Consider the following 9,803-nt stretch of genomic DNA (forward strand, 5'->3'; position numbering starts at 1 on the left):
TATGTACGTGCTCATCATCTTTATAATACAGGATTTTTGTTTTTTTCTTCACAAGTAATTGAGATTCTCATAGAGCACAAGCATGCTGGCTCAGTTAACTTGACTTTTTCTTCTCCAGGAGATCAAACTCATAAATAATTAATAAGATATTTATTACTTTTTTTTTTTGTGCCTAAATGCTTACTCCCATTTTGAAAGCTGTATTGTCCTGCCAACTTTAGGCAATGGAACCCAACAGTAAAATATTGCCACCTTATAAAATATTTTTGATCTAAAAGCTATTTGTCATCTGTAAGCTGTATACAGAGAGATGATTATCTTTAGCATCTTGCAGGATTCGCTCTGCTTTTGAGATTCTAAACATAGAAGAATTGGGAAAATTGTTATCATTTTAGTGGAGCATTACAAAATTAACAACCTCAAAATAAGATTTCAGAGGAAAAGTTAAAGAAATTGGGGAGTTTAACCCAAGGAATTTAAGATCTGGTAATGGGCTTCTCCTGTTTGAGGTTATACAGGACATTAACCCTTCTCTCCTGCCCCACCATATTCCTCTCACAATGTCTGTAAGTGGAAGCGAGGGCTGGTCCACCCAAGCCCTCAAGCAGGGAGGCAAGCCATCCCCGCTGGACCTTGTAGAGACCATCAGTCGTCTGTGATCCTTCTCAGCAGGATCCTCAGGAAAGAGTCTAGAAGGGAGAATAGAGGTTTTCCTCCCACTAGGGGGGATTGTTTCCTAAACCCATCTTTCAGTTCTCCCTGCAGCCATAGGTTTCTGTTGGTTTTATTTTTATTTTAGAATATACCGTATTTTCCGGCGTATAAGACGACCCCCTAATTTTACAGTTAAAACATAGGTTTAGGCCTATATTCGCCATATAAGACTACCCCCCACTTCCGAGGCAACACCAGTTCTTTTTTTAATAGACCGCCTCTCTAACTCTGGCCAATCTGAGCAGGTTTTTTACTAGAACACAGTGTAGCTTTGGGTACAGAACATGTATAATTTGCATGCATAAAAAGCCTGCTTGGATTGGCCAGAGTCAGAGAGGCGGTTTATTAAAAAAAGAACTGATGTTGCCTCGGAAGTGGGGAGTAGTCTTATACGGCGAATATAGGCCTAAACCTATGTTTTAACTGTAAAATTAGGGGGTCGTCTTATACGCCGGAAAATACAGTAGGTCTTTCCCATCTTACTTTCCTGTCTTCAATAACAACAAGTACCTCTGCACTGGGCCTGAAATAGTTCTGACTCTTGTTTATGGTGTGTGTAGCCCTTCACATCTGGCCTCTATCTTCTTGTTTAGCCCCAGTTTTAAGCAAAAGCCAGCACTTGGCACAAGCACATGCATATTTTCAGGCCTCAGAAGCTCATCATTTAAACTCAGTCCAAATGCCACTTCTATAAAATCTCTACTGACTTCATCTGTGCAATCATTGCTCATCCAACAGGGTTTTACTCCAGAGTTCATTTCGTGGTTTGTGGTCATCTTTTTCTTTTGTGTATCCATCTCTTCCATTAGACGAAGCTGCCTTGGGGCAGGTCTCTCTCTCTTCCTCAACATCCAGCACAGGTTCTGGCACCAAGTTTTCACTTCATAAATTCTGGTTGAACTGTGCCTGCCTGGGAAGAATGCTGGTTAGTTACAAAGGGAGTAGTTCCCAGGCAGATGACTTTGGGAAATTGCCCCCAACTGTGATCCTCTATGATCAATAGTAAGACCTCTTGTCTACTGTCTATACCAGTAACAGTGTCCCAGAAGAATGATCTGGTCAGAATCTCTAGCCCCTAGGCCAGTGGTCAGCAAACTCATTAGTCAATAGAGTCAAATACCAACAGTATAATGATTGAAATTGCTTTTGAAAGCCAAATTTTTTAAACTTAAACTTCTTCTAATGCCACTTCTTCAAAATAGACTCACCCATACCATGGTATTTTGTGGAAGAGCCACACTCAAGGGGCCAAAGAGCCGCATGTGGCTCAAGAGTCCCGGTTTGCAGCTCTGTTGACCAATGAGTTTGCCAACAATTGCATAAGGCATTACCCTTACAGAAGTTTTTGACTTCAGGTTAAAGACATTAACACATTATTAAAATGTTTTTTAAGTCTTTTTCCCTAAGGCAGTGGTCGGCAAACTCATTAGTCAACAGAGAGGCAAACCTCACTGGCAAGCTGCAGTTTGACGACTACTGCCCTAAGCTATGTGGCCTCTGGTGACCTTTAATCTTTTCTGGACTGTGAAAAGAAGAACCTCATGGCTACATGTTAGAGCTGCTGTGAGGATGAAATGAGATAATCCACATAAAAGTAGCACTCACATCAGAGGACTAGTTGTTGCTCTAAGTCCTTTATCTACGCCCTTATTAATAGCAACCATATCAGGCAAATCCTATTTTTTCTCACTTGGCAAATGATAAATGGAGTCACAGAGAGGGCAGTAAGTATCAGACTGAATTTTGTTTACCAAATCTGCATTCTTAACCACTTTTCACACTGAAAGCATCAACAAGACCACAATAAACTCTCACTGGAGGGAAAGAAGAAATATTATTCTGTGGATTTCCTTCATTCCAAGGTTTGCTGTTTTCTCAAAGTGTCTTCTGAAATTCTTACTGAAACAGAATGAGTGATGTTAAAAGTTGACATGTGTATACGGTGCATTAAGGAATGGGCTTGAAAATAGGTTCCATAAATAATCACCAAAGTCACGCATCCCAAAATGATTGTGAAAATACTACCGTGCGACTATGATGTGGAAATTGAGAAGTGTTGATGAGGGAAAAACATTGCTTTTTTTCCTTTCTTCCTGAAAGCTAAGGATACTTATGGGCTTATCTATTTGTTCATTTATAGGCACACTGGGCATTGTTTTTCAAATTTGTGATATTCAGTGAGGAGTCTGAAGGGTGGTGCCACTCATACAATAATCACAATCTTTAAAGGCTAATTTCCCATTGTCAGAAAACCAAATCAACTGGCATAAGTGGGTGACAAATTGTGAAACAGTTGATTAGAACAGTTGCCAAATAAAGCTCTATTCGGATAATGACTCAGTGCTCAACACATTTGAGCACAGATTACATGGAAAGTCTTTATTTAGCAAAAGCAGAGATCAAGAGGACTTACTTTTATTTTCTTGAAGATAATGTGATTAGGATAATAATAATAATTTGACAGTCTTTGGGATGCACAATTTCTGGGCTCAGTTTACGAGAAATGGCATTTGTTTTTGCCAGTGAAACATGTGCTTAGTAGAAAAGGATAGTAGGTTAGAGATTTTATTTTTTCACGACTCCTTCTGAAGCAGGGGATGAGGACAAAAATTAACTGAGACCCTCAAGGCTACACAGCAAAGGCAATGCCGGAATCCAAGTCTCCTGCCTTGCTGGCCCTTGTTCTTTCTTTAATAATAAATTGCCTCCTTATTTTCGGATACCCCTCATGCCTCCGGTAGAAGTACTTTAGGGACAGACAGGTGGTGGGCGTGCTCCATTCTGAACGGAGGCAGGCATGAGGGAGGAAGACAGGGTAGGCTCTCTCTCCCTCTGCCCATTAGCAGTGGCCTGCACCCTGCTGCTCTGTGGCCGACTCACCTCTTCCTTTTTGCTGTCCTTTGAACCACATTCCCCTACTATAGGAACTGCCATCACGGTGATCTTCACTTACCATGGTCCCAATTTCACTTAAGCTCAGCCGCATCTTTGGAAATCCTGGTAAGACTTCCCCCATCGTTTCCAACATTTGTTGCATTGTATTGTATTTGCTAGAACGTTCAGAAAATGTTAAACAATAGCATGAATGTGAACATGAACACTCAAGTTTTATTCTCTGTTTCATGGCAGTCATGGAATATGTGTGGCCTCTCCTCAGCCTGCACTAAACTGATCCTCAGTCTCAGAGCTGATGCTGTTGATACACCACACCTCTACCCCTTAGTTACTGCCAACAAGCAGCCATGAGCAGGTGCTGAAAACTATTCGCCCTTCATACTCCTTTGCCATGTTTAGAAAGTGTTTTCCTTTATCCTACTTACTTATGAATTTTCCCAATTTCTTGATGGTTGTCATTTGATATACAAATGTTTATAATTTTGGTGAAGTGCACTTGGTCTTTTGTTTTTGTTTGTTTGTTTTTGTCTCTCAGCATTTGGTGGCATAACTAAGAAACCATTGTGACAAAGATTTATGTCTGTGTTTCTTAAGAGTTTTATAGTTTTTGCTCTTATATTGAAGTCTATGATCCATTTTGAGTTCATTTTTGTGTGTGTGTGTGTGTGTGTGTGTGTGTGTGTGTGTGTGTTGGGTTCCAAATTCATTCTTTTTGCATGTGGATATTCAGTTTTCCCAGGAACATTTGTTGAAAAGACCCCTCTTTTTCCATTGAACTATCTTGGATCTTTGTTAAAAATTAACTGAGCATACTGTGAGGATGCATTTCTGAACTCTCTCTTCTATTCCACTGTTATGGAATATGTCTAGATGTCTGTTGCTATACCATTACCATATTGTCTTGATTTCTAGAGTTTGATAATAGATTTTGAAATCAGTAAGTTGAGTCCCCTTACTTTGTTCCTCTTTTTCAAAATCACTATTTCTAGATTTCTTCTTGCTTGTATCTCTGAACTATTTTGTTTGGAGGACAATTTCCCAGGATATAATGTACCACAATCAGCCCTCCCTCAGCTCCTTTTCTCTCTCTTATTTTTTCTGGTATTTTTCAACCCCTGCATAGATATGGGAAGACTGGGATAGGGAAGAGATTAGGGGATCATCCTCCAGTCACCTTCCAGAGAGGTCTTCACAAGGTATAGAAGGTGAGTGGATCTCTCGTCCTTTCACAGATGTAGGCCCCACGTCTTCAGGTCAGCAAACAGGCTGGGAGGAGAGACACATGCATCTTTTTTCTTTCTCTTCGCTCATGCTCTCACTTGGTTTTATAAAGTCTCATTTACTGAAGCCCGGATAGGTTCGCGTCAACCTCATTCTACCTTCTGGATAACTGCAGCTGAGGTTCAGCCAGTATCCTCCGCTATGCCCATTGGAGTTGGTCATGGCCAGCATCTGTCTGGGTTGATTTATGCTCATGACTGGATGATAAGTATTTTGAAGAACACCCTGCTCACCAAACATGTCCATTACCTCCCTAGAAACCAAGATATGATTATCTTTCCTACTAAGCTTTGCTGTTACAAACTTCCATCTAAGCTGGACTTGGAGCTATAAGCCAGGCTCCACTTTGCCCCGGACATCTCCATTGGATGGGATATAAAATCGGTGCTATAGCTGCAGCCTCTGACTGCATTGAGTAATTTCGTTTAATAATCATTTTGATTTTCCCTCTGTGTAAATTTTCCCTGAGAGGAGGTTAGGCTCAATGGGAGATGAATTCATTCTTTCAAGTTATTAAGGTTCCAGTTAGTGCTCTGCAGCTATAATTAATTAAACTATACTCAACTTCCCTAAAAACAAAATTCCAAACATCCCTCGTGAATTTGAGATTCACTTTGAATAGACAGGCAGAGGCACGGATACACCAAATTCTGGGTCTTTTTTTGGGGGGGCTCATCTCATCTCTGTGCTTTGTCTCCCGGCCCATCTTGCTGGAGGTATTTTGTGAGTGGGGGCATGATAAAGTTTTTGTTTCATTTCCACATTGGTATTTTACAGATTTCTTTCTTTGCTAATCTAAATGTTTTAGCTGGTGGTAATATCTGAGAAGAGGGTGATAGACAGTAAAAAGGAAGAAGTATTTTTTATTTTAATTAAAATGCTAACATAAGGCACGATCATTGAGTGATTGCATTACAAAGCAGCTACTTGTTCTGCCATAGTTAAGTGTGATTTGATGTGTCCATTATGAGCCTGTGTTCTCGGGGGCTTATATCTTGGCCAAAATAGTCCCTCCAGGCGGAAACTTGGCAGACATTTCAGCCTAATTACTGTCATTTTCCTTTTTGGATTAAGAAAATGGAATTAATATAGTGCTTCAAGCCCACCCCGCCCCCCATATTTTCAAAGGTCTGTGCTTATTTCCACATACATTGTGGGCTCTTGAGCCTTTCAAATAAAAGGCAAGAACCAAAGGACTTCCCCAGGATCTGTGGGCAACTTGATCCAGACAATCATGGATGGGGTGGGGGGTCACATCCTTTCTCAGACAATTGCAAGGAAATCACTGCACTGATGATGAGGCCGGTCGCGGTGTCAAGAAGGTCAGCGTGTGGGTGTGCAGCCTTCAGGGAACAGGTGAGGTGCACCGCAGCTTCCAAGTCCTGGGGCCACCATTACACCCCCCTTGACTTTCAGATGTGTCCTTAGGACTGTCCTCCCATACATCTGACCTCCCTTCTCCTCAGTCATCTTTACCCATCTGAAAAGGGCTCGGAGGTGATCTGCGGTTTCTGCTATAATGAGTGAAGCCCTGGGTCTGAGGTCCATCTTCCCTACAGGAGTCTCTTGCATTGTTCTCTTGGAGACCTTGGGGTAGGCGTAGTTGCTGTGTCAGTCTCCAACCTACCAGGTGTGTAGGTGGTTTGCTTTTCCAATCACTAATGTATGACTTTTGCCAGAAATATTTGAAAAAGCCCACTGTGGCTAATACTAAAATATTAATTATTTCTGAGGTGAAATAGATGAGATTTGCTTTAAAATTTTACATCTCATCCTTTTACAATGAGTGGCCAGATTATTATGATCTCTGAATGCATAATAATCTGGCCACTCAGCATGAGGCCTAATGCATGAATTCATGCAAGGGTGGGGTCTGGCCAGCCTGGTCATGGGGAGGGGAAGTGAGTGGTTGGCCGACCTGCCTGCTGGTCAAGGGGACAGTTTGCATATTAGCCTTTTATTATATAGGATATATACTGAGTGGCCAGATTATTATGCATTCAGAGATCATAATAATCTGGCCACTCGGTGTATATGCCCTGTTTGACCTTTTTATAACTTGAGACATATCATGGCCTCTTTTCAGTGTGTTGGAGATGGTAGGTAGAATGGTCTTGCAACTTTAAGCACCGTCCCTGACAATAACACCATTTACAATTTGCAAACATTTGTGAAGAAACCACTGAAGTTTCTACAATTTACTGCTCGGAATTCCCTGGGTTTTTGCTTGCAAGTCTATCTAGATACATGCTATGAATATGGAATATGCAGACCCAGGCTGACTGTAGCACTGAAATAGAAATAGGCGGCATGAGCTTTTCAAAAAAGCAACGGGAGTTGGTAAAATAAATAAATAAATAAATAAAATATATGTTTTCTGCACTGTACCACCCATTAACGGGACTGTGGACTCAAAATGTTGAAGATGCTAGAAAGACAATTTTGCTGACTCAGTTTGTTCTAGGAGGTTGGCCTGAATGAGTCAGATTTATGGAAGCAGAAAAAAGCCAAGCACACCCATAGCTGTCAAGGATTCCATTTATTTAGAAGGTTTGGTATTTGTGTGAGTGCAGTGAGCAAATAAAGTATGTCTGTGGCACATAAAAATGAAGCCTACAGCAATTAAATTAAAATCTGTATGGTAACACTGAATATATTTTAGTTGAATATAATTCTATGGAAGACTATTAAATTACCACCTTAGAACAGAAGCACAAACAATGTGATAATGAGCTATGGAACCAAAATTTAGAACAGATACACAGAAAAAATTACGGGTACCCCAGTGTAAGAAATGCACAGTGATGATGATATGAAAATATGAATTATTTATATCTCCTTTAAATGTAGAATCTAAATTTGCTTGATATTAATTTCTGTTGGGAAATTACCACGCAGTCAACATGGTTGTGTAATGTTTAAGGTAATATTTTCCCTCCTAAATGTTATTATTATTTGTTTATTATTGGTATTGTATGGGAAAGAAGAGAAGATGAAAACAACCAAGTTATAGTTATATTGGAAAATAGATTTTTTTCCCCCTAGGCAACACTTGATATCAAAAGTTACAAAGTCATTTTTCCCACACTTCTCAACAAAGGATAACCAAATTGAGTATTATGGTCTGAATTGTATAGCCTTCAAATTCATATGTTGAAGCCCTATCCCACAATATGATCACATTTGGAGTTGAGGTCTTCAGAGATAACTAAGGTTAAATGAGGTTATAGGTGGAGCCTTAGTTCAATAGAGCTGGTGTCCTTGTAGGAAAAGGAGGCGAAGTATCACTCTCTCCTTGTGCAAGTCCAGAGGAAAGGCCTTGAGAAGATGAAACAGTGCATTCAGGAAAGGCAAGCAATCAGGTTGACCAAATTACACAATCAATTAATAGCAGAATTAAGACCCAGTTCTCCCTATTCTCCATCCATGGATGTTGACTTAACTATGACATTTTCAAAATGACGCATGAGTTTGGTAAGGGTTCCAAACTATAACCCTTACCAACATAACTACACTACACAACATATATAAATAATTTATGAGTAGAAGGGGAAGGAGGAAAAAAATCTGAATTAATGAATTTCATTAATTAACATAAATATGAACTAATTTATCTCAGCTGCTCAGAGTATTTTTATACTTCCTTGACATCTTCCCGTTACCCTATTCTGGCTAAGTGAAGGTCATCGTCTGAGTCTCAGAGGCCAGACAGACTAGCCCTGAGGTTCTGGGCTTGTAACTTCTCTGTGACTCAGTTTCTTCAGTCTATATCAGTGGTCGGCAAACTCATTAGTCAACAGAGCCAAATATCAACAGTACAACAATTGAAATTTCTTTTGAGAGTCAAATTTTTTAAACTTAAACTTCTTCTAATGCCACTTCTTCAAAATAGACTTGCCCAGGCCGTGGTATTTTGTGGAAGAGCCACACTCAAGGGACCAAAGAGCCTGCATGTGGCTCGCAAGCCACAGTTTGCTGATCACGGATCTAGACAATGAGAAGAAAGAGGTACTTACCTGCTAGTGTAACTGATGGGATTTACTAAAATAAGACATTAAAAAACACAGTGGAATCTGGTACCTATTAAGCACTTAATCTAAGTCAGTCATTATGGATGGAGCAAATTGTCACATGACTGATGTTCAAATGATGACAGTTATTACTTCTTTTTCTTTTCTTTTTTTTTTTTTCTTTTTTTTTTAATGGCGCCAGGCATCAGGGATACGGAGTCAGAGATTTTATTTTTATATTTTTTATTGATTTTTTTGCAGAGAGGAAGGGAGAGAGAGAGAGAGCTAGAAACATTGATGAGAGACACCGACCAGCTGCCTCCTGCACACCCCCCACCAGGGATGTGCCCACACCAAGGTACATGCCCTTGACGAAATCGAACCTGGGACCTTTCAGTCCGCAGGCCGATGCTCTAGCCACTGAGCCAAACCAGTTTCGGCTATTATTTCTTATTCTCCTCTAGGAAGAGATTTCTTCTGGGTAGAATGACTTCTCATCTTCCTTTTGAAAGTATGGGTGGGAGGTGAATATAATGGAGGTAAAGATCAGGAGGTCAAAAGCAACAGATGCTTTCTCTCATGCTCTCACTCAAAGCACTAGGAGTCAAACATTCCCTAAATACACAGGAAAGTACTAGTATGTGGGGGCCCTTCTCCATAGTAAGGGGTTTATGGATCATTAAGAGCCAGTTGGACTTGCATGGTATCTGACAAGGGGTCTCTGAGTCTCCTTGCTGCCCAACTACCCCCCTCCCCACCCCCATAGCCTTACCTGGGCCTTCTTCCCTTAACCCTTTGTTTCCTCCATGTGAACTCCTCTAAACTCTCCCAATTCATCAACACTTTGTTGATGCTGTGTCTTTGCATCTCACTTTCCCACTGCCCGGAACCTGCTTACCACTT

The sequence above is a fragment of the Pipistrellus hanaki genome (assembly GCF_964339955.1).
Source record: "Pipistrellus hanaki genome assembly, chromosome: 10".
NCBI lineage: Eukaryota > Metazoa > Chordata > Mammalia > Chiroptera > Vespertilionidae > Pipistrellus > Pipistrellus hanaki.